This window comes from Gallus gallus, chromosome 1, assembly GCF_016699485.2.
Source record: "Gallus gallus isolate bGalGal1 chromosome 1, bGalGal1.mat.broiler.GRCg7b, whole genome shotgun sequence".
In the NCBI taxonomy this organism is placed as follows: domain Eukaryota; kingdom Metazoa; phylum Chordata; class Aves; order Galliformes; family Phasianidae; genus Gallus; species Gallus gallus.
In genome coordinates, this window is record NC_052532.1 from 143,207,594 (window position 1) to 143,233,368 (window position 25,775).

Genomic DNA, 25,775 nt, shown 5'->3' on the forward strand with positions numbered 1-25,775 from the left:
AGTTACTATAGCATAGTGACTGAACTGTAGACCCTGTGTGAAAGGAGAAAGTGACTTACAAGTGTCTGAAGATCAGCTCTTCTATAATCTAAATCTAGTAGCTAAAACAAACATGTTTATAGCATCAGGAACTGCTTTTCTAAAGCTTGTCCTCTTGTAACATTTGACCAGTTAACGTAGGAGTATATAACTTTCCCTTTTGGCTTCGTTTATGACTCATTCTTTGAGATTTAAATGTGCGTAGATACAGGGAAATAACCTCCTATAGCAAGGTATTTCAACAAATATTATTTCAATCTTCTTGAGCTTATTTACAATGAATTATGCCCCACCTGCTCTACTCTTTTTAGTAAGAATTTCATCAGATTTTTCCTCCAACAACACTGGTTTCTCCTTATATCATTAATAATTGTAGCTGTTTTTCAGCTGTTCAGCATTTAATTTAAGGTACTTTTCTCTAAAAAATATAGCCTTCTAATTCCTTCTTTCAGTAAGGTCATCTAAAAACACTTCTTTGTGCTTAAGAAATTTCTATATCCTGTGTATTGAAGATACAACTTGACAGAATATAACAAAGGATAGTATTTATTTCAAAACCAGGATATTGCAAAATTTTCTGAGCCTCTTTGAATCTGCTCATTTGCTTCTACAAAAACATCCTTTGGGCAAAGAGAAAGATCAGTTTATTTTTCTAAAGCAACTGCTTACAGACGAAGTTGTGTAGCTTGTCTTTCTTTCCTTCTGTTTTCAGCATTTTATATGAATTGCAATAATTCTTGGTTTTCATAGAAGCCGTCAGGTGGCAGTGGTCAACTTATGCTTGCATCTTCCTTAACACAGACCACGCTCATAGAAAGAAGACATCTGTTTGATTCTGTGGGAAAGGAAGTTATCAGAAATTCTTGAAATGAGTATTACTTAGTACTGTGAAGACACTCCATTGCATACAGAAAAAAACATAACTGTTTTCCTATCCATGAGCAGTGTTTTGGAAGCATTTTAATCTTCTAGTCCCAAAGGACTGAGGCAGCAACATCTGGTGTATATGAAGTTGAGATCTGATCCTTGATACAGTTCTTGCAACTAGTGCTATCAACGAGAGTTAGTCTGGGTGATTTTGACCAGACAGTTCCTGAGGCTGGCAACACAGGGGAACCTATCATCTCCTGATTTCATTTCTTACCACTTCTGCTTATTGTATGGAATCTTGTTTAGTAGGATGGGAGGAGAAAGGACATACAAAAGCATAAAATTATGTACTAGTGTTTATCGTGGTCTTGTTTTCTCCCATCCTACCTTCCTCCCTCTTTCTCCTTTTCACATTATGGTGATTTTGTTCATATTTGTATATTTCCTAAGTCTACAGTATTTATTCCTTCTTTTTTTTTTTTTTCCAAAGACTACAAGGGGGAGAAAGGGTGGAAGTCTGTATTACTGTATGTAATACCCCTGTGATTGACAGTCTTTTTGCCTCCTGCTTCCTAGTAGGTAGATAACGCTTGCTGTATGGGATCTTGTTTTGTAGGGTGGAAGAAGAGGGAGGACTACAACAAACACAAATAGTGGTATGTAATTTTCCCTTTTTCCTTTGTGTCTCCCTACTTACCAATCTTAACACAAAATGTTCTTGATCATGTAATGTCTTGTACTGCTATTTGCTGCTTTTTATTAAAAAAAAAAAAGGCAAAAGTCACGTCTCCCCAGTTTTCATTAGTTAATTGGCTGAAGCATTTTAAAAAAGAACGAAAATTAGATAAGGTGAATCATGCAAAGTTATTGAGAGAGACTGTACTCTGAAGTTAAACTGAGCAGATTCTATATTCCATTATTATTTCTGAAGTCCTCTGGTCATCTGCTATCTTTTAAAATATTTTATAGGTTGCAGTATGTCAGATTTTGGAGAAAACAGCTGTGATGGGAAAGGGTAATTATCTTTCCATTTAAAATGAAATCTACAGTATGCATAGTGTGCTATCTTTTCAAAAAATTAATCCTCTGGAACTTTCAGATAACTGCCTGATTTTCTGGGTCAAGTTTCATGAAACTATTGTAAAATTAAATTCTGTTTGCAAATTCTTAATTAGTTTGAATGGCAGAAGGAGAATCTACCTAGCTTTGCGTAACACAGATACTCTAGAGGTTAGAGGGACTTCTCATAAAGTGAAAGGGACAACTGGTGCTAAACTTGTATTGTTTTTAAAAGTCAGACAGTGCTTTCAAAAGTACTGTGTTGTGTAGTTCTTGAACATTTTGCTCAAAAGCGCAGAATTCAACATTGTCTTTTCTATTTTCTTTTGTTTCCCTCTCTCTCTGTCCTTTTTTTTCTTTTTTTTTTTTCCCGTCATAAGGCTTACACTTCTGCCCACCAAGACTGTAAAAACTGATGGTGTTTATGAGGCAGATATATAAAGAATCATAGCTGTGGCAATAAGATTATGGAAAACATACTTCATTGAATTCAGTTATTAAGAGGAGTAGAGAAAAGCAAACTTGTTTCATAAAAGATATCACCTTCATTAGAGCATTTTTTCTTTGTGTTGTTCTGTGTTATTGGTTCACTGTTGTCTGAGAAGGAATATACTTGCCCTGTGAATCATTCCTAGTTTCTGTGACGCCGTTAAAATCTCAGTAGTACAGCTAGATAAAAACAAACAATAATAATAAAGTCATACTTTCATTTCTTAAAAAACTCTTATAATTATGAACTGAAAGCTGCGTTTGTATTTGCTATGGTGATGAGAAGATTCTTTCATTTTATCTGAAAACAAGAGTGAAACAACTGATTAGTGTGTCTGTACTCCTTTCGATAAGAGCACATTAGGAATCAGATTCTTTATATTAACTGATCTGCACAGATTGTGTGACAAGAAAAAGTAGAATGAATGATATCTGCCACTCAGTAAAATAGTCTCTGCTAGGAGAACCTGTAACCTGTTTTAATGGATCATGTTAATTCTCAGCGTGCCTATTTTGTTTCTGTGCTGGCCTGTGGTGCCTGTGAACAGGACAATCCTTTTCTTTCCACTGTGAAACTAGAAACTTTTTTTTTTTTTTAAAAGATGTATCTGTGCCTCATCTACTTAACAGGAAGTACAGTCTTTCAGTGGAGTGATAATTCCCAATGTAGGGTAAAACCTAAATTCACACTGTCAATGAGGAGCAAAAACTACTTCATCATGCTAAGAAATTAGTCTCCGAAGAGTACTTTATACAGATAATAACCCAATGTTTTGGAAAAATATGAAGTAAGATAATAGAGAACTAATTAAGATGTAGAGGTTTTGCATGTCTTTTCCTTCTGGCATTTGGAAAAAAGTTAATTGCTTTTATTCTGAGGTTCATAACATTACCATTAATTTCCATTATAACTTTGTTGCATAGACATGACACATACTGAATAGAGCTGTCTGTTTGATAGAAATTGCATGGGCTACTAAGATGTCAGAGAAATGCTGCTTCTGGAGTTACAATGGATATACATATTTCTGTGGATCAGGTACTACTTGAGCTGGATATGGAAGGGATTGCTTTTCTTACTTTTTAATTTTAATTTTATGTGGTCATAATTAGTCTGAATAACAATCACAAAACCTATAGAAATGACAACTGTCTTCTCTACACACGGCCTAGAAGGTTGTCAATTTTAATTCAAGAGATGTTCTTGCAGTGTGCCAAAGTGGCAACCACCCTCTTGATAATATCGGTACATGTTCTCTTCATCTCAGTACTGTGGATGGAAGATGTTTTAGTAGTAATAGCTGGGACATAGTGACTCTTACCAGTTGGAGTGGAGAGGAACGTGAGGTACTCCAAGAATTCTTTGCATTACCATGACACCTAAAAATTCTGGTTAGCAATAAAGACCCTATTATCTGTGTAGTCAGAATTGTGAGTGTAAAATATATGTTGCTGTACGCTGGTATTGCATTTGCAGTATTTCCTGCAAACAGTATTTGCAGTAACAATCCCAATGTGATGAATTACATGTGGCAGTTTGCTGAGAGTACTATAAATCTTTTTGAGCAAAACTTTCCTGTGGACATAAGTAGATACTTAGAAGCAGATATGTGGGTGTGTTTTCTACCATTTATTAGATTTTTGTAATATTTCTACTGTAAGTAATGAAAGGCAACACTTAATACCAAAGGGCTTATTTTGAGAATGAATACCTGGAGTATGAATTTTAATATATTTTTTAAAATAACATTCTGATTCTTTAGTCAGACTGAAATTTTGCAATGTAAATAAGCGATGCTGTGGTTGAAGTTGTCTCAGAACACGAAGTATGACATTCAGATATAACAAATAAGATTGACAGTAGTTTCATGTCCTTTGTTTATTTTGCAGCTGGGGTATACTTTTGGCTGGATTTTCTTTGATTCATAGTTTGTAATTTTCTTGTTTTATGCTAAATATATAATGCTAATTTTACTGTGAGTATAATGATTTTTGTCCTTAAAAATCACTCCTGGTGCCTTTTGTTTTTGTTCTTTTAGGTTATAGCTACTGTATCATATTTAGAAATATGTCCATTCACTGTTTTGCCTGTTTTAATGTATTTATAATTCTCTTCAGTGGTAGTAGGAGAGAAAATTTCACTTGGTAAGCACTGAGATAGCATTCTGAAAGTAATATGAAAACAGTTGTGAACTTGTATTGAAAAAAATAGACATCTGATGAAGGGAAGTAGAAACTTTCTGCATCTTCCTCCTAGGGAAGGAGAATTGCCATTATAATACCTTTCCTGAGGGTGAGGCAAGAGAAACTTCTACTGAATATGCAATGAAATGAATTCCAGTCTAATGCTTCTCAAGAAGCTTGTCTTCATGCCATCACTTCCTTCATGTTACAGCACCACTGACTACTGTGAAGTTACGTCTGACATCCAAAGCATTTTATTGATGCACATCTCCCTTTAGCCTTGCTAAGAGATTGCAGTGCCTGTATGTCTCTACAGAGTCTGAAAAAGTAACACTGGTCCCATCAGAACCTGATCCTTTCCAATCGTCTTAGTTAGACAGTTGTCTCCTAGCTTCATGACCATGCTTGGGGCATGGAGAATTGTTGTTTTTCACATTTCCTGTCAAGGTATTTGTAGCATTGAGAGTGCCACTTTTTTTGTTCATGTCAGCTTTTGATAATTCATACACTATATTGCTTCTGCATTTTAAATATGTATATTATATTTTCTCTATATGAGATAGAATTAAAAATTTTCAACAGGTCATTTTTTCCAGTGAAAAGAGTTATGTACTTTGTAACAGTTTCTTGTGCAAAGTGAGAATATGATCTCAATAAAAGTTAGAATTCTTTACCTTACAAAGAAGGAAATGTAAGCATGGAGCTTTGTCCTTTTGCCTAAGGAAGGAATTGCATGGCATTGTTTTATTTTTTCATCAGAAAATTGGCAATGCTCTTCTTCAGAGAACTTCCCAAAGTTTTATGCTTCACATGATAAACACTTTTAAGAAAAAAGAAAAGTAGACATTCAGTAGATAATTTTCTCTTCAGCCCTTTCATAAAAGAATTTGGTTCATATTTAGTTAATTTATTGTGTATTTCTTAAGTGAGCATAAGAAAAATGTGTATAAAAGACGCTTGTGAAGGAATATGGAATCTGCAGTAATATTCCAAAAAAAAAAAAAAAAAAAGTGTTTTGTAAACCTACTGATCAGAAAGTATATTGAGATACCAAACCTAAAAGATGTTTAATGATCAAAGATAACTAGACACCTACTAATTTCTCTAAGATGACATAAGGAGTTCTTGCTGAGAAATCAGACTTATTTGATACCGTACAGGTCTTTTTGTGAAAACACACAGAAAGCCATTTTTTTTTTTCTTAGAAAGGAGCCTGTCTTATATGTTTACTGCAGAGAGAAGTCTGCAGTCTTATGATCATAATCTGTGAAGGGAGTGACACGTGCTTGGCTGAGTATTTCATGTCTATGTCTGCTCTGTTCTCTGCTTGTATACCAAAGATATAAATGTACATGTATAAAATGCATCCTAAACTCTATCATTACTTTTCTGGTTACCTATATTCTGCTCAAATGCAGGAAGATTATTTGGCTGTTTATTATGTAACTTTACAGAATATTTCTAACACAATAGTAAGTGATTTATCAATCAAATTAATTTTAATAACCAGATATGCAAAATAGAATGATGACAAAGGGAGTACTTATTTCTTAATGAAAACATACTTCTTTTATACAGGTGATGTATAATGTTTTCTGCATTACAGCAGAGTTCTGAAGAGTTACAGAAATGCCAAAATGTAAACAGGAGAGAGCTCTGTGACTGAAAAGCTCTTGCTTTTCTATCTGCTCAACTTGGTATTTTCTTGTTTTGTGTTCTTACTTTATTTATTTTGCCTAGTAATTTTTATTACCTTATTTCAATTTGATAAACTGAGTTAGGAGTGTTAACAATGTTTAATAAGGGTATCAAATTCAAATGATTTACCATGGAAACCAAAGATTTCCCAGTCTTCATGTGATATTCTTGGAGCCTGTCTTATTAATAATGGAATTTGTTTTGCCATCTGCTTGCTGCAGCTGATTTTATTCATGTAAGCTGAAGCAAAGGAGGTGGGATGGACAAGGTGATTTTGTACACATCTCTTCTTTAAAAAAAAAAAAGAAAAAAAAAAAAAGAAAAGTATACCTTTAATCAGAAAACTGATTAGCTTTTTAACTCTGTTTTTTAGTTTTTATTTTCCTGTGAAGTACCCTCTTCATTTGTGAGGGCTGTTCTGAAAGTAATGTCTCTTACTTTATTTTGCTGGCCCATGACATCAGAAGCCAGTGTTGGTGGTATGGCATTAAAGGTTGAACCTTCCCACCAATATTCCGTTCCATTTTGTTGTGTGACAGATGGCAGCAGAGAGGCATTCTGATAGAATAGCATCTGACATGGAAGTGCATGTGAGTGTCATTGAATTCCTTCATTCACTAATGCTTGCTGAATGTTCATAGAGATCAAACCACTGGGTGTGATCACAGTGAGGCCATGGGTGGTGCATTTCAGCAGTGGCGACAGCGACTGTGGGTCAACTCCACCAGTGCAGATTTTCAGGAGTGTGGCATGCAGGCTCTTGTTCATTGGTGCTGAAAATGCATAGCTAATGGTGGTGACTATGCTGAAAAACAGTGTTCTGTAGCTGAGAATTGGCTCTATCTAATAGTGTCATTGTGCTCTTTGTATCTATCGTGGTTTCCATGGAAATATGAGGCATTACTTCAGAATGACCCACGTAAAACCTCAAAGTCACATGACTGAATTTACAGTGGTTCTGACTGGCACTCTGCAAGTCAATAGGAGTTAGGGCAGTCTGCCCCCTAAAAATAAGTGCCCTTATTTTTAGACTTTTTGAGGAATTTTCACTATAGCAAAAAAATTGTCACTGCCAGATGGTGATGGAAACAGTACTACAGCAGGGGGACGGTAACAAAGATATACTCAGCAAAGCAAATTGTTACTATAGTTACAGGATGCTAAGTATTTTCAAATAAGTAAACAAAATTAGCCTGTATTATTTAGATATCTCGGTAGGAAAAACTAATTTTGGATGATATTTTCCTTTTTGAAATGGATGTATTTTATCTGTAGTCAACTTAAAACTTTGTTACAACACTCTTGCTGACCAAGTGCATTTCTTTCTAGCTAAGTACCTTTATCAGCTGTATTTACTTTTTATTCAAAAAAACAAAAACAAAAACAAAAAAAACCCTTACTTAGTCTTTGTCCTTTCAACATTCTTTCAGCACGTCTTTACAACTGAACAGAGCATAACTGTCTGTATGTTTTGAGAGCATCCTTTAGAATTTTATAGCATAATACAACAAATGGTGACATTAAAGTTGGTGTTATAAAAGCTCCAGAGTGTCTTCAGTTAGTCACTGGCAGCCCACTGTACTACTTGTCAAAATAAAAGGCAGTTTTCTGGAACTGTGGATACACTGAAGAATTTAGAATTTGTTTTAAGTTATCATAAAGTGAGCTAAATAAAGCTTTAGATGAGGGAAGAGTTTGTGTTAGAAAAGAATGTTAAGCCAGGAGCACTTTAGTATAGGAAGCAGTGGTGAAATATTTGTTACCACACGGTCATGGATAACATCTTTAACATTGCAGCTGTGTGCTGTGGAGGTTGTGCAATTTTTAAATGTCTGATAAATGTTATTTGAGCTGAACTTTTATTTGCAGAACTCTTATAAATCAAAAGATATACATGGACCATGAAAAGGCAGAGAAAAAGACAGAGAATCATGTTCTCTATAGAGGGGAAAATTGCACTGTTTGGGTATTTTCCCCCTCCTCTTTTGTGACAGGTAATGATCAGATAATATGTATTTAAATAAAAATTGTGATCCCTTAAGCCAGTAAAGATAAGATTAAGGCCAGTCCAGAAGATGTCTGGAAGTGGGAAAAGTCCCATCTTTACAGGGAGCACTGATGAGATCTCAGATGTTCTCTTGTGGAGTTATTTTTTATTTTGTTTGAAAGAGTGTCCTGAAAAGGTTGAGATGTGACATGTTGTGGTTCTTGAGCTAATTTGACAACTTGTAAGTTTGTATTGGAACTGTGGCAGTTATGTTGTTGTGAGCAAATCATTTTCTTTTTAAAGTGTTCACCACCAACCTGAACATATGGAAAATTGGTATTGCTCCCGTAGCTGGGCACTCCATTCTGCAGGATCACACTGTGTGCTGCATTGGCACCATCTGTCACTATTTTAAATATTTAGATTAATGGTCTAACACTAATCCAATGTCTCAAACTATTAATTGCTTTAGATCTGTGGAAGGGTAGACAAAGAAAAACTGATTTCCTCCAGGAAAAGTTATTCTAATGTAATTTTTCACTTAAAATATTTCGTAGATCTGGGCCAAATGCACTAATGCACTTCAAGCAAGCAAAATATTTGGCTGTGAATAATCCATGAATATACATAACAAATCATACTTAATTTCATTTTGATGTCTGGATAGAAGCCAGTATGTTTTGTCAAGTCTCACAGGGAAACTGCACAGGCTATTTATGCATCATTTCATACATTGTTCTACCACCATGCTTAGTTTGGTTCTTCAGGCATATTTTAAAGCTGACACCACTGGCTAAGTCCAGCATCATATTAGAAAGGAAAAACAAATTGCAGCGTAGAAGCACTGAAGCACTTTTCACTGTTTCCAGTGAAACTTTTTCACTCAATCCATCCGAAGAAGTTTCATGTCTTCTCAGATGTCTTTTCATACTTTCGGTGTAATACGTTTCACCCATTAAGTGACTGCTGAAATTTAGTTTGTTATATTAGGCAGTCTTAGAAGCAACCTCCAGCCTCCTTTCAAAAGTCAGAAGAGTTAAAAAATCATTCTGTATCTGTGAAGCATCAGCATCATGTCTTGAGAGGATATGGTAGAAAACTGTTAGATTTATGTTAGCATTTAATAATAATAATGCACAGTTATCCTGAAGAAGCAATTTGTATTCTGTCTGTGGCGTGCACTCATATACACACCTTTTAAAATGTGTAATCCAATTTATTGATGATAAAAAACCTAGAATAGCTTTGTTTTACTTATTTTCTGGGTTGCAGCTTTTTTTTAAAAAAAAATGACATTTAATTATTTTGTTTTTAACCCTTTTATTTGCCATCTCTGTAGTATTACTTCATTTTCTGTTGTTTCATAAGTAAATGAAGATTTCAGATATATTTCCAGACAGGCCAAAAGCAAAATACAGAGGATCCAAGAAAAAGAGAAACTATTTCAAATATACAAGAATTATAAATTAACTCCATTGTTACTCTAGCCTTTACCTACCCACATTTACGTGATGTAGAAATGTGTGAGCATAGATTTATTTGTCTTGGACTAACTCATCTTTTCTAGGCATTAATTTGCATGAATACTTTATTTATTATGATATGTGTACTTAGTGTTGTTAAGATAATGCTTTGATTTATTATAAAAGGTGTTATTTTCTTACATGTGTGTAATTTACTTCACTGCTAGAGACAACAAATTAATTTGCCTTTGTTTGTCATACAAGCTTACAAACCCAAACAAATAAAGTAAATCTGGCTGAATCAAACAGAATACCAGGAAGGATTTGGGAATGGGTAGAACACAACACTGCTATTTTTGGTTTTGGTCAATAATACTGAACCTAAGCCAGGACTAAATATTGCTGCTAACTCAAACCTGCATGAAGCCTTGAAGTAAAGGTGATATCTCCTTGGGAGTATATAGGTATCCATGTCATAAGCAATGCCATCTCTCAGGGTAATTATTTCCTTCTGTGTGCTCATACACTTACAGTTTCTTGGCTGAAACAGAGTCATCCTTCCGCTTTGAGGTTCTTCTCCTGGTGCGTTTGCTGTTGTCAGACCATTGCTGGCAAGGTTTGACTGTTCATATCACCATGGCTTGTGTTTTTGTATTCTCTGTGAAATAAATTACTTGTCACACAGCTTGACATCAAATATCTGAGACTCCTAGTTTGTGAATTTACTTAGGGGGAGTTCTTTAGTTCTCTTTTGTTGAAAGCTAACAGTCTATCTGGTGTTAGACTTATATTTAAGTGACCTTCTATTTGATGTTATATGTAAAAAAATTAGTTTACAATTAATATAACATTTCATCCATTGCAAATTGCTGAAGTTGAGTTGTGTTATCTGAAATAATTGCACTAAAAATATCTGCTATTTTTTTTGGTAAAGAACCATTAAATGGGAAGATGTAATATATATAGATACATTTATATCTATAGATACAAATAAGTACATTTGTATCTGTACTTAGAAAGTACACAATCTGCAGGACACTTGCATCCCTAAAGCCTTTGGGGTTCTTGGCTCTTTTAGTGGCAGCAAGATGGGAGCTGGAGAATAAGGGAAGATGGAAAAGTAGGTCTATGTATAGATATACATATATATATATTTTTTTTCTGAGAACTTAAATGATTAAATAAAATTGTAGTTGCTACAAAAATAATTATTATAGATATTTATAAGTTAGGCAATTTATTTTAATTTGTCTTTTACCAGACAGTGTTCTGATTATTTGTTTGATAAATACCAACTATTTAATCTTAGTAAGATTCAGCAAAACTTACCTGTGTGTATTAAAAAAAAAAAAAAAAAAAAAAAAAAGTTGAAGGACTATAGTTCAGACAAATGTCTATATTCATACCGAGGAATTTCTATTGCAAAATAAGAATGTATATATTTTTTTTTTGGTAGGTATTTTCTTCTTCATTGTCTGTGAAGGTTTTTTTTTTTTTTTTTTTTTTGTTTTTAAGAATTTTTATCAGAGGAAGAATCTAAAAGAGTGAAGGTGTTTCTATTGTGCATGCACTAAGTCGTATAGTCTTCAGTTGTTTCATAGCATTGAGAAAATACACTTTCTTTTTTCTGCCAGTTATTCTAGAAAATTGCATTAGATTGGACAGTCAGCTGAATACGAGCCAGCAGTGTGCCCAGGTGGCCTAGAAGGCCAGTGGCATCCTGGCTTGGATCAGGAATGGTGTGGTGAGCAGGACCGGGGAAGTCATCCTGCCCCTGTACTCAGCACTGGTGATGCCTCACCTCTAGTACTGTGTTCAGTTTTGGGCACCTCAGTACAGGAAGGACATTGAGGTGCTGGAGCAGGTCCAAAGAAGGGGAACAAGGCTTGTGAAGGGCTTGGAGAATATGGCCTATGAGGAGCGAAGGAACTGGGGCTGTTTAGTCTGAGGAAAAGGAGGCTGAGGGGAGACCTTATTGCTCTCTTCCAATATCTGAAAGGTGCTTACAGCAGAACGGGGTTGATCTCTTCTCACTGGTGACAGGATGAGGGGAAATGGCCTCAAGTTGTGCCAGTGTAAGTTTAGGTTGAATATCAGGAAACACTTCTTCACAGAAAGGGTTGTTAAGCTCTGGAATAGGCTCCCCAGGGAGGTGGTTGAGTCACCATCCCTGGATGTGTTTAAAAACCATTTGGATGTGGTGCTCAGGGACATGAGTTAGCGGAGGGTTATTAGAGTGAGGGTAGTATGGTTAGGTAGTGGTTGGACTTGATGATCTTTAAGGTCTTTCCCAACCTGAGCAATTCTCTGATTCTATGATTTCAGTTACCACATATCTTAAACCATATAAAATTATTATGAAATCATGAACTTTATTTAAAGCTTTTAAATAAAAGCCTTATCCTTTTGTTGTTGTTGTTGTTGCAATTTCTTGGATTATGTACTGAGGTAACTAATAAGAAAACCTACTTCACTATCAGAACAATTTGGTGCTGAGTGATTGTTTAAAATAATTTCATTTACTTTGGTGACTAAACATGGCCTCTTTTGCTTCTCCATTCAACTAAATGTTTTGAGTGGAAATTTTGCAACATATAGAAAAAATCAATATGATTACCTTTGGAAATATATTTCACAATATTGAATTAAAAAGAGGACAAAAATACAAAAAAAAAAAAATTAAGCAATAGATAACAATAAAAAAAAAATCCAGCACCCCAAAACCAGTATTTAAACTTCAAATAATTCTGAATATGTAATGTATACACTACTACTTCAGATGCCTATCTGAAATCAAGCACCAAAATCCTCTACAGCTGCATGTACTTTGAAAAAACAGAGATCTTTCAGAATATAAGGTCTCTTGCAAGATTATCAACTGAAGTTTGATAATCATAGGGGAAAAGTCTGAGCCAGTATTTTCTTTCCTCTTATCCTATCTGAAGTTGTAGCCCAATTCTAGTGCACTGGGCAGCATTAGAAACTTTCCATATGTAATCTTGTTTGAGTATATGAATTTTATTTTCAGGCAATTTGCTTCCAATGTCTATATGCATGTATAGATAATGTAAAATTTCTAGGAAAAAGCTTCAAATATTCTCAAGTCACAGTGCTTATATATTAAGTACAAAATACTTTCCATCTTGGGAATAACTGTTCTGCGACTTGAAATTTTAGTGAGCACACATTTCTTGTGCCTTTTAAAAGTGTTTTAAAAATGTTTTTAATGTATCTGCATTTAGCTTGCTCTAAGGTTTTGGTTTTGCTTATAGTGCCCTCATCTGTAACCGGGAGCCAACTGCAGAAGTTTAGTAGTAAAAGTGGTAATTTTGCCTGAATCTTAGCCTGAGAAATACTTCCCTAAATATGTTATTTTGACAGCTGGAAACAGCTAGTATGTTCCAGCTGATTTGTATTAGTTTGAAAGATTATACTTGACACATTACTGAGGCTTTTAGTGTACCCTAAACACAGTTTACTTTTATATCAAACCTCAGTTGTGTGATTTGCCTCTCTAATAGAGCCTGAAAACTACTAATGAAGCAATTCATTGGCACTTCACTTATAGGTATGACCCTTGATTTTACCATTTATCAAGCTGTCAAACAGAACAGATCAAGACAGAAAGTAATTGGGGTAACAGAAATAAAATTAGTTTAGCTGCTTTTGTTGTTGTTGTTGTTGGCACTGTGCTTCTTTATTTCTCCTTTTTTTCAGTTTACTTCTGGGATTTCTGCAGATGAAATCGCTCTGAGACATGCACAAGAATTCTAAGCACATCTTTCAGTAACAAAATTTCTGTAGGAAATTGTTCAGAAACACAAAGAAAGCTAAGAAGGATTATCAACTTACTCTGGATGTATTTTATTTTTATTCTTTGTTTTTTAAGACTACTTAAACCCATTCCAAATATTCATAATTTTAAATCTGAACACAAAACTAAATGAATAATGTGTAGGGTGAAAAGCGTATACAGTTTATACAGTTTTCTCATTCTAAGGTAATCTTGATTTGGCATAGGTTACCAATACAATGTAGGCCACTTGAGTTTACTCTGTGACTCACTTTTTAGTACACAGTTCCAAGGCAACAGTAATATAGGTGTTTTTGTAATGCCAAAGCAAATGAATGAGGTGCAGTATCTTCTCCTTGATAGGGAATTTAAATCTGTCAGGGTCTGAACACTTGCTGCATTAGATCACTGAGATTTTGTTGAGAACCTTTCTCCTGCAGTCTTCCTGACTGTCAAAGCTCCTGTGTTGCCAATCAGGCAACAGAAGTTATTGGATATATATAATTGTGGAATATCAAATGAAAAGAGAAAAAGCTTTCTTCTTTTAAAATGGAAAGATTATCACATAAAATGTAAGCTTTTGGTCCAGAAAGAAATGGTGCAGGTTGGGAAGAGGTGGACTGGGGACAAAGCCTGCAGATCAATCTCTGCAAACTCTAGAAGTTTAGTATCCTAGATGCTATTTTCAGGGCACAGGCAGCTTTCTTTAGGTATGTTTTCCTGGCAGGAGCTGCTTGGAGTTTAGGGATACTCTTGACAAGTTCTTTTTACTGGGCTGTATTCTGTCAATCAAAGCTTGCTCACTTGCATGGTGGTGCGCTCTCCTTCCCTCTCCCATTTCCCCGCAAACATACGTCTGTTCATTTCATTCATACTAGCCTTAGTGTTTCTCTCACAAATCTCTGCACTGTTAACAGTGGGTTGTTTAAACTTAATCTTTCTGCCTGACTAGATACCAGTAGGCTGCGTTTAAGGACAAGTATCTGATCTTCCTACAGTTTTCTTCTTCTGGTCTTCTGGTATCAGAAGGTAGATGAGAGAAAAACATATTTAGGTGGATTCTGCATGAATTATTGCATTCCTATCTGCTTTATATACGCATGTGTTCATTTACACATGGTTATTTTTCTCCTCAAGTGCCTTGGCCTTTTAGGCCAGGACCCCACTGTGCTGAGGCTGTTCCAAACAGCCTTTCTGAGTTTGAAAGCCAGAGTTAATGGAATGTACGGGACCGTGGCCAATCTAAATTTAGTTTTCATCATGTGTATTCCACCACTACAGAAATAATTTTTTCAATTTTTTTTTTCATTTTTTGTTTGTTTATTTGTTTTGTTCACTTCCCTGTTTTCATTATGGTACAGTAGATGGACAATGAAAAGCAAGGAGAAGATGTTAGAAAGAGGGTTCCTTAGAATAAATACTTACCTCATGGCATATTTTAACTGGACTTAGGTTTACAAAAAATATCTTTTCGTCTTCCTTTTGAGCCAGTTTATGTGACTATAGCATTTATTACAGCATTCATCCTCAAAACTTGCTCCAATATACAGCTCTGCCTTATTTTTTTTCTCTTTTCAAAACATCATAAGGTTATTTTAGAAATTATATCTAAGCTGACTATCAATATATATATTTTAAGTCATAATAAGCTTTGGGAATTTGTGTGGATAGAACAGATGGAAAGCAGTGAAGGAATTTTTGCTGCCTTGTAACATGCTTGACATTATAACCTTGGGCAAAAAGTTTCGTTTGACCTTCCAAAAAAGAAAGTTAGCAGACTTTGTAAACAGTAGAGGTGGATAAGTTGAAATCCAGAAAGCACAGCTTTTGTATTTAAAAGCCTGCTTTTGAAAGCTTTGGCCTAGGTTGAATGTTAGGGTGACAAATATAGGAGCATCTGGTAGTGAAGCAAGCTTCTTGTTTATGTGGCTGAAGAGCAGAAGTATTTCTTTTGAAATTTCCTTTAGAATCTGTGGACCAGAGCAAGCTGTTGCATGATTTTTGTCCAACAGATTATTTTTAAAAGGAACTTCAACTGTGAACCTTTAGCTTATGAACAAGGCGTTCTTATAGCTGAACAGCGAAAAAATATCCTATTCCTTTGGCTTTAAATAGGGATGTGCAAGTCTGCCATTGTAACTACAGTTTTAATGATATATGATTAACTCGAGCTGCTGGTTTGGATGGTGTTTGAGCCATAGCAACAATTCATTTTCTTTTCTGCTAATATGAGTTGTTACAACTAACAAAATGATAACTTCCTTTAAAATCTCCTTTAAGAATGAGACTCCTCCCATGCAGCTTCATACAAATATGGACTTAAGTCAAAAGGATTGTGAAAATCTGAGCCTGGGAAAATTATAGTATCTTCACTTTTTTTTTTTTTTTAATTATTAAACTTAAAAAGCACAGTTTTCCACATTGATTATTCAAAATGAATTTGGTTTTGATTTTCAAACTTGCCATGCACTCAATCCATAACTAAAATGTGAGTGAAACAAACTAGTTAACATGTTTAACAAAGATCAAGCAGAGGCTTCCGGCATGAATCACACATCAGACAATAATTGCTTTCATGGTTCTCTTGATGCAGGAAAATAACACATTTCAGCAAAATACTTGGCTAGTTAAAATTCTTTTGGAAATGATATATTCTTGTATTGATTTTCTGTTTGTTAATTCTTTCCTGTAGTTTGGATTGGCAAAATTGTTTTGCGTTTTAGTATCTACTGAAAGGCTCCATAACAATAGTGAAATGTGGTGACTGAGTACAGTGGCAGACTAACTTTTGCCAACGTTGTGCAGACTTTTTAATTATTATTTCTAGAGCCTGAATAATTTATGCTTTTATGTTCATGGAAATTTTATTTTCCAGCATATTTCTGGTGTTTTAAGTGAAGAATATCTTCTTTAAATGACAACATATTCTTCCCTCTCACCTAAAATGTTCAAACAGCAACTTTTTCCTCAATACAGGATATTATGTTTTTCCTATGTATATTTGTCTTATTGTTCCTCGTAATCATTCTCAACTCTTGTTTCTTACAGAAGAAAATCATTTCTTTCCTTAATACAGTGTCTGAAACCTATTTCAGTGCTTTGTGCTTTAGGCGATAAAGCCCATTATTAAGTCTGACTTACATTAAAACAGTTACTTTCTAGGCAGTACTTTCCTGTGTGGTTCCAAATTTCTTCCTATGTTCCTATATTCCTTGCTATAGGAGCAATTAATTAATATTATGCACAAACCGGTAGATATTTGTAAACATTCTGAGAAGATGTATTGTCAAATTTTTCAACCTGCCTATTAAATTTGTGATTAAAAAAAAAAAAAAAAGATACAGTATTGGCAATTGTGTATTTGCTAATGCCAAAATACTGAGGCAGATGTTCAAAGACCAGCTTGTGTTTCTAGCCATCTAAATTTGTACATATGAAACTTTGTATTTTTCTCTTTCTGCTTCACTGTGAAAAGAAGAAATGCCCGATGCCCATCTCATGTTTAACCTTTCTGTTATCTGAGTATTTCGGTACATAATTTAGTTAAACTTGTGTACAGTTTTAAAGAGAACCTTTCTAGTGTGCCTTATTTCACATTATTCACAACAAGTAATAAACTGTGTTCTTCTTATGTGCATATACTTGTGCCTGGTATGATATCTTGATGTAACTGCTTAATGAAATTCTGCAATATTTATTTCATTTAATAGTATAGAAAATTGAGAATGAGCTCAAAGATAAGATTCTCACACAGTCACTCTTGTGTATGAAGCCATCAATGAAGTGCAAATTATCTTAATTCAGCAGAATGCATAGATAAGCAGTGTTTTTTTCTGAATCTCTAGTGTAAGAATTGAGTCCTTTTCTAGGAGCTATTTTTTGTTTACTTTTAATTGTTTTGAGGAAATATCCCTTAAATGGATACTGTATTTGGTTCTAATATTGCAGATGCAAGGAGAACTCTTTAACATTGGTTTTAATTTCCATGTCCTGCCTCTGCTCATTCACATGTAAATCAGACAACAGCTGAAATTAGAAAGTTCAAACAGTTTAATTTATGCTTCGGCCTAACTGGCTATTTCAGTAACCATTAATTGACTCAAACTATATTAAAAGTCTTTATCAAATACGTTACTAATAGAAATAAATATGTGAAGGCCATAACAAATAAGGAATCATAGAATCATAGAATGGCCTGGGCTGAAAAGGACCTCAAAGATCATGTAGTTTTAACCCCCCTGTTATGTGCAGAGTGTCTGCAAAGGACATACAGTAAAAATGTGCAGCCTGGCCTTGAATGCCTCCAGGGATGGGGCATCCACAAACTCCTTGGGCAACCTGTTTCAGTGCATCATCACCCTCTGTGTTTCAATGTAGGCAGTTTTTGGATGTAAATTTCTAATGGATTTCATTAAACTTATTGCACAATGTTCTCTGACCATCACACACAAAAAAAAAAAAGCTACAGACCATGTATACTGAAGTATTTCATTATGCTTTTTCATATTTCTTGATGCATGAATAAATATGTGAGCAGAAATAACAAGCAACAACTCTCTCTGCACCACCCCAACAGAGATGAAAATTTTAAAATGCATCCAAAATCAATTTGGAGTACTGTACTTGGCAGCTGTTTTGGGCCCTATCTATCAAAATCACTGAAATTTTGCCTTTCACTTAATTAGTGTTATCGCTATAGTAAGAATAAGTGCTTGCTATGAAGTAGGCTGGCATAAAAGAGGGTTTCAAAGTCGTATTGAATACAAATTTCACTGTCTATGTTCTCTCAAATAATGTAATCAGTTGAATCTTTGTGTCTGAAATAATTGGGAAAACAGGTCAGTGAACAGCTCAAAACAGAATTCATATGCAAATATTCGTTCTAGTTGATAATTTTTTTATCTAAGGTTGCTTAGATGGGCTAACTGAACCAGTCATTTATATTTGCTGTTGCGTGAAAAGGGCAGACAAGTTTGGCAAAATACAAACCCTCTTTGTGTTTTAGCTTGTCCTTACATATCAGAGGGTCTGGGGATGGCTGAGCTTAGATTTTAAGTGATGATGCTCAATCTGCACTATAAGTCCCATCATGTTCAGTATGTGAACTTTCACAATTATGGATTTATAAATAGCACACAGACCAATTAATCCAATTGCATTCCAAGTGGTTCTTTCTCATATTCCCTCAAGGAATCTGGTTGTGCCCAATGAGAACTCTCACAGTTAGATTAGAGAATAGTGCAGTTTATTAAAGCTACAGATTCTTCTGAATTGCTGATGATAAATTACTGCATGCAAAACCTGTGAAGTTAACCAAGAACATGAATAATATGGCTGACTACAATTACATTAAAATGTGGAATAATGCTATAGAGATTTTTAAGTTCCACTGGGAAAGCACTTCGTGTAGCTGAGTGTGCAAACGTTACCCAATAGATATCCCTTTAGTGGGGAGAAATGTTAAGCCATTTGGTTCTGGAAATCAGCAGCTTCTTCCCAACTTGTCTGCGATGGTATCCATCTTCCCCAGATTTCTTCTCTCAAGCTATTTTTATACCATTTTCTTACTTTCAGGTTGAGCTGGAGTGACTCTAGTCAAACTTACCTTTTTTTCACAGTTTTCTGAAAACATGTTTCTGACAGGAATGTAGAAAACTGCTCAGAAAAACAAGTTAGTTTATCAGTTTACAGGATGATCATGAGTTTTGGATACAGGGCCTCAAGCCACCTCCATGCTCCACATTGTTTTTTCCTTAGAGTCAGCTTACCAGCCTCCCAGGGTGTTTGCTAACAGATAGGTCATAGGTCATGTTACTTAGGGAACAATAATGGAACAAATTCTCTAATGGATTCCACCTTGGAGGTTTACCTTCTCTCAAGGTTGGGCATTTCGATAAGTCACCTCCAGTAAATAATTCACACTTACATGTCCAGTAACATCTTTGAAAAAAACAGTGGAAAGATGGTTTGATCTGATTATTGCCTCTATTTCCAAGACAAATTAATTCTCCAGCACATTGTGGTTTTCTTAAGATAATACTTTTGATTGAGGGTGGGAAGAGAATTGAATTTTAATTTGATTTAGAGGTCACCAGCCTGTGCTGTTCTTAATCATTTTAATTCACTGCTTGTAGTATTCTCCCCTTTAGGGGACTGAGATAGATCTTCAGAGATACCTACTGCTAACAGTCATGACATAATCTGAAAAGAATTGTATAGAAGAATCTATAAATGGTCTGAATGCATTACTAGCTTCCTAATGTCACCAAATTACTACACAGAATGCAAGAACACAGTGGTGCAGATTATCACAGGGCTTGTCTCATGGTGATAGTTATTGTGTCAAGTGTCAGTTAAATCTGGTGAGGAGTTCATAAGCCCTTTAGATCAGAAGCTGTAACTGAAACTTGCGCCAGACTAGTCTTTGTCTTCTCCGGAAGGAGAACTGGATGGATTGATAATTTTTGCTTTAACATATTTTTTGACTTTGCTGTCTGGAAGAACCATATTAACTGATCCAGAAATGTACACAATGTTGAAAAATGATAGAACATTCATGAACTTGTTGGAATAGTTTCTAAAAATTCCTGGAGCCCATAGAATTTTCTTTCTCTCATTAATAAAGTCTTAGAATTATTCTATGGCCATGGTATTTTATTTTTTTTTAAATAGTCTTGCTATTTGTATGTGATATTATACTTCACAAAGAGTCTCTGTAACATTGATTAAAGTAGGCTTCCATTGATTTTTTTTTGAAAACTCTCGAACAGATCTCTTAATCTCAAATAGATCTCAAATATGTAAACTTCAAGATATTCAAATATGTGAGGCAGCCATCTCAGCAAGCAAAGAAATAAGAGGAGGCTTGTGTTCTTTGTGGCCTCATGCTCCTCTCCCTTGCAATGTGGGAGGCCAAGTAGGATCAGCAAGGTAAACTGGCAGATATAAGCTGCTGAAACTGATTTCATTTTTACCATCAGATCAGCTGCTCAGATTTACCCTGAAGCTGCTGGTCAATGGAAAAGAGAAGCAGCAATCAACAGAGGAAACTGGACACTAGGGTTTAGATCAACATAAAATGAAACTGCAGTTCATCAGAATTTGCCTAAACAGCAAAAGAGCAATTAAAAAATGAAAGTGCTTTTATTTCCACAGAGAAGTGGATTAGTGTCTTCAGCAACCAGCAAATTGCATTTCTGTACATCTAAAGACTTTTAAAACTGGAGATGAATTCTTCCTGGCTTGTCATTACTGGGCCATAGTCAATTTCCCTCTCCATCCAGGCTTTGAAATGTGAGGTAAAAATACCCAGAAAGGAAGAAGCTGTCTGCAAAAATTGAATGACTTTGTGGGAGAATATCTCTTGTGCATTCTACTGACATCTCTGTGGTAATTGGTTTTGCCTCTGCCACACAATTATATGCAAGAAGTGGTGAATGGCTGGATGTTTCTGAATTGCTTGTCAACCATTTAATTTGTAGCTGTTGTTTCTGTTAATGGCTAAGCAACATACTGTGAACTTTTCTCTTTAGAATGGCTTGTAAACCAGGCAGCTGACAATTTTAGTAGAGTTTACACCTTATATTTCAATGCTATATTAGGAAAAAAGTGTGTACTTGCTTCCTTGTAGCTATACTAGCTCTTTTTTATTACTGTCATGTTAAAATCTGAATAAATAAATAAATGAAAGGAACTTAAGGAATATCATTTTTCAGCAATACTAGGGGAATTATGCTGAAAGTCAGTCTCTTCTCTGGCCAAGCATCTTGTTGATAATTATTTTATAATTTGCAGAACAATGACTGATATTGCTAATTGCATATAGACATCATGGAGAGTTGAGATTTCAAGAAATGATAACTGCATTTGATGTCATCATTTTTTTGTAACTACTTTAAAACAACCTTTAAAGCAGTGTCAACCCCGACTGTAGAATGTAGCCATGTTCCTATGCTGTCACCTATGGACATTTTCAGGTCTTTTTTTCCCTTTGTATGTTTGCTTATATCTTCACTAAAATGAAAGGACCTGTATTTTTCACACATGACTTCAAAATGTGAAAAAATTGCTCTCATTAGGCAACTAAGGGAGTTTCTTGGTCAAGAAAAATCATGTACTTTCTGAATAAAATGCTTCATCTCTAATTCCTTGTCCTAACTAACAAAAGTGAATTTATTTATTTTATTCTTTGATTGCTCTATAAAGTACTCTGGACTTATAATACATATAAATTATATGTATTTTTCACTCTGGTATTTACAGCCAAAAGTCTCTCCAGAGATTAGGACCTGAATCCTCTCTGTTACTTCAAATATTAGACCTTAGTTAGTTTCTACTGCATTCATACACAGCTGGAGCAGCAGAAAATAATGCTCATTCTTTGATACAGTCTCTGTAGATATACACTTGCTTGCTTGCAGCTGTAGAAATCATGGGACATTTTTACTGTATGTCCTTTGCAGACACTGTGAGACTTACAGTTTGTAAGCCAGGCAATGAGATAGGACACTCTGTTCCTTCTGTTCAAGCTGTACCCTTGTGCTACAATGAGAGAGGGAAGGAGTGGGTGTTGTGGTAACCTTGTAACAAAAAATTCTAAATGAAATAAGGGTTTTCTGACTGAGTTCTTGTTCTTGAGGCATTCTTCACCCTGCTCAGTGACTAGTGTAAAATCAGTTACAGGATGAACAAATGCCGAATTTAGAATGTTGAAGGAAAGGTAAGAACTGTGGACAGAAGGGAAACAAGAGAGAGATAAAAGTTGGAGACCAGTGGTAGTAAAAGCACATTATATAATTTCTGTTACTGCTCCGTACAAGAAGCATGTCTGATTGTATGTGATTCACAAAGGTTAATGGCTCAGGAGATTAATAAAGTATTACCTAATCAAACAAATGCACCATAATCCTTGAATGTTTGTTCATCACTCTTACTGCTCAGGCAGTAATAGATAAATATATGTATATATATCATGCGTATGTATATATAAACAGAAAACAAAGGAATGATCTTTGATCTTGTTGTGTACAGCACGTAATTACATGTTTTGGGTGAGCTTAAGCATTACTGTTATTCTTTGTGCCACCAGTTAGTTACAGCATATAGAGCAAAGAGAAGAAAACATGCCACTTGTCCTAATGGTCAACTTCCCAGTGAAATTACCGTGTATATTGTTGTTTGTTTGTTTTCTGATTTGTTTGTCATAAACTAGCTACTACTTTCAATTGCAAATTAACCGCTTATGGCAGCATTACAAATGAGATGGGTTGTTCTGACTCTTTATGCTCTAGGCTTGGAAAGAATATGTCCTGATTTCCTTTTTACACTCATAAAATTTTAATATCTTTTTAAGTCTTTTTTTTATTGTTGTTTTTTATCTTTTATTTGACATGCAGTCAGGGTAAGCAAGAGACATAAACAGGGAAATTACCTATAATTGATAATAATAATGAGCATGACACGAACAAACTGTATCTTGTTTCTTCAGATTTCTGTTCTTCTCCAATGTTAAGAATATCAATTACTGCTATATGAAAAGTGCATATAGACACTAGTGAGATTATACCCCTTTTTATACAAGAAAGCATGACTTCTTACTATGCATCAGAACTATTTATACACTCTCATGCTGGCAACAGCACTAATTTCCTTCCACTGTTACGTATTATGTGAGGAAGCCATTGCTGGTATGGATAGGTGATGAAATCAGAAACTGAAAATGTGGGAATCATTGATGGTCTTGGAAAAATAGAGAGAATATTTAGATTGCGCTTGGGTTCATCTGAAGCAGAGCAAGCCGGAGCAGGTTGGAAGCTTTAGATTGCCTTTTAATTGAAGTGATACTAAAATTCATTTTCCCAGGGACACGCCAAAACATACTGCTGTAATGAAGGAATCAGGTTGTCTTATTTCTCAACAAAGTATGTTTCGCTTTACAACCAATCTACATCAAATAGTTTTTTTAATTAATAATTCACTTACCTCAGTGAACATAATTAGCATTTGACATGTATAAAAGGCCAATGAATTATATAGTATTTTAACACAAATATTCACCTCAGCTAAGATATACATTCTAAAATGAAATATTGTTTTACAACCAGACTATTTGAAAGAGTTGGATGTTTGTCTTCCTTCTTAGAAAATGTCTTGCAATTTCGGAGTGCTTTACAGCAAAGAGCATTCATACTTTCATCTAGCACCCTTCCACAACTACTACCCAAAAAACCCACCACTGCTAACAGTCTTTTGCCACATATCTGCAAAGAAGTAGTAGTAGAGAGCCAACTTTAAACATAAATAGAATTTATATGAACACTGCTATTATTTACTATTATCTAGATAACAAATATTCTAATTTTTTTCATTTCAAAGATGAGCCACAATGGGACCCCACTTACATAGCAAAGTACATGCAGACTTGGTTATGTGGTATATTGGAATATTCATCTAAGTGCAGTGAGAAGAGTGGAGATCTTCAGATATGTTCAGGCATCACTGAATAACCAGGAAAATAATCACAGCTGTAATGCAAAATTACTAATGTTTCTGCAGATATAACCGTCTGAAAGCCGAAAATGCTTCATAAGTTATGTTTGAATGCTTACATACTAAAGCTGCCTTACATAATCTTTTAAACAGCACTCATGTTGGCTTTTGTGAGAAAGTTTAAGTGGTCTAAAGATTTCTAATAAATATGAGCATTATAAGCATGAAAAAAAAAAAAAGAAAATCCAGGATATTTCAGCTGAACCTGGAATGCTCAATTCAGACAAGATTTACGAAGTACTAACAGTTAATAACTTCTTAAATACTTTTAAAAAACCTTTTTAAATTTCCTTTTTCAAAAGCTTATCTGAATATTTTGTATCAGTTTAAACTCCTATAAGAACTTAAACACTCTAGTCTGTTTTTGACATTAGAGGGGAATCTAAATCCTGTGATTACCTTTAGAAATAGCAGAAGAAAAGTGAGGTCATATAGGAACTCACTCAAAATCTATGTTGACCAAATGCCCCAATATAAAGGGTGTGGAATACCACTGTAAATGTTGCTGTTAATTCAAATTCTGTAGTAATTACTGATAACCTTATATTGCCATGAAAGGATTTTCCCATCAAGTCCACTAATACCTCAGTCCTGGTTTGTGTTTGAAGCAGATCAAAGAGGCACAGGGTAGGGCTTTTCCTGTAGGAGTACCTACGTCTTTTATTAGAAATGGTATCATTTTGTCTCTTTTATTCTTAAAGTTGTGATTGAGATCATTCAGGGGTTTCCTCTAATTTGTATGATGATTGAGATTTCCATTACAGTAAGATCAAATCTGCTGATTGGTGACAGTATAATAGCCTTAGAAAATAGATCATTATGATTTTGCTGACATACTTTTCCACACCTGCTTTTTCCGCACCTACTGCCATTTATGTAGGAAAAAATAAGAAGCTTATTTTACGTCTGCAGAAGAGAGATTTTTTGTTGTTGTTGTTTTGGTTTTTTTTGGTGAATATTTGGAATGAAGAAAGCAAACCTCCTGTTTTGACTAGACTTGTTTGGATTATTAAATTGGTCAGTCGTTCATTTGAAAAATATCCCCAGTTATTGTTCAGTCTGTTTAATGTTTGTGCATTCTATTTTAATATGTATATAATGTACTTGTAATTCCTTTGCCCTTGTAGTAAAAAAAAAAAAAAATCTAAGAATTTTCAAAAATAGGTTTAATCTTATGTCAATCCATCTTGCAGCCATCTTTTCCCCTTACATCTGCTCTTGACAGGCTATGAAGCTGTTTGTTCAAGAGTATGGTGTTACATTTCTGTTGGAAAATTAAAATTAAATTATATGAATAAATCTACGGCTTTTTAAAGCTTACTTATTAAAGAAATTATTTTTAAGTAAAACGTTGTCACATAATAGTCTTTGGAGAAGTAAATCTACTGTTTTTGGAGTTTGAGAGCTAAGTTGTGAAAGCTTTGCTAAACAATGCTGATATTCGTAGTTAAGCCTATATAGACCACTTGTAGTTTAATTTTCTATAGAATGAAAGGTTGAATCTTATGTTTCATAAATCAAGGATATCAGAATGTCAGTTTTTGATAGTCTACTGGAAGTTTCTTGTAAATATTGTGTGTGCTGCGGAAAATCCTAAGTTGTGTGAAGCATGTAAGGAAAAAACAAGGCTTAAATCATCAACAGC

The 25,775-nt window shown here is 34.7% G+C and overlaps 1 protein-coding gene across 4 annotated transcripts in view; it reads left to right on the forward strand.

Moving 5' to 3' along the window:
• Positions 1–25,775, forward strand: part of FGF14 (fibroblast growth factor 14) — a 386,590-nt gene that overhangs the window by 212,124 nt on the left and 148,691 nt on the right. Inside the window, exon 2 of one of the 4 annotated variants that reach the window (XM_025141879.3) lies at positions 1,526–1,565. The exons of the other annotated variants lie outside the window; for them this stretch is intronic. The gene's annotated coding sequence lies outside the window, so the exon portion shown is untranslated. The remainder of the gene's footprint in view (positions 1–1,525; positions 1,566–25,775) is intronic. 4 annotated transcript variants of the gene reach the window in all.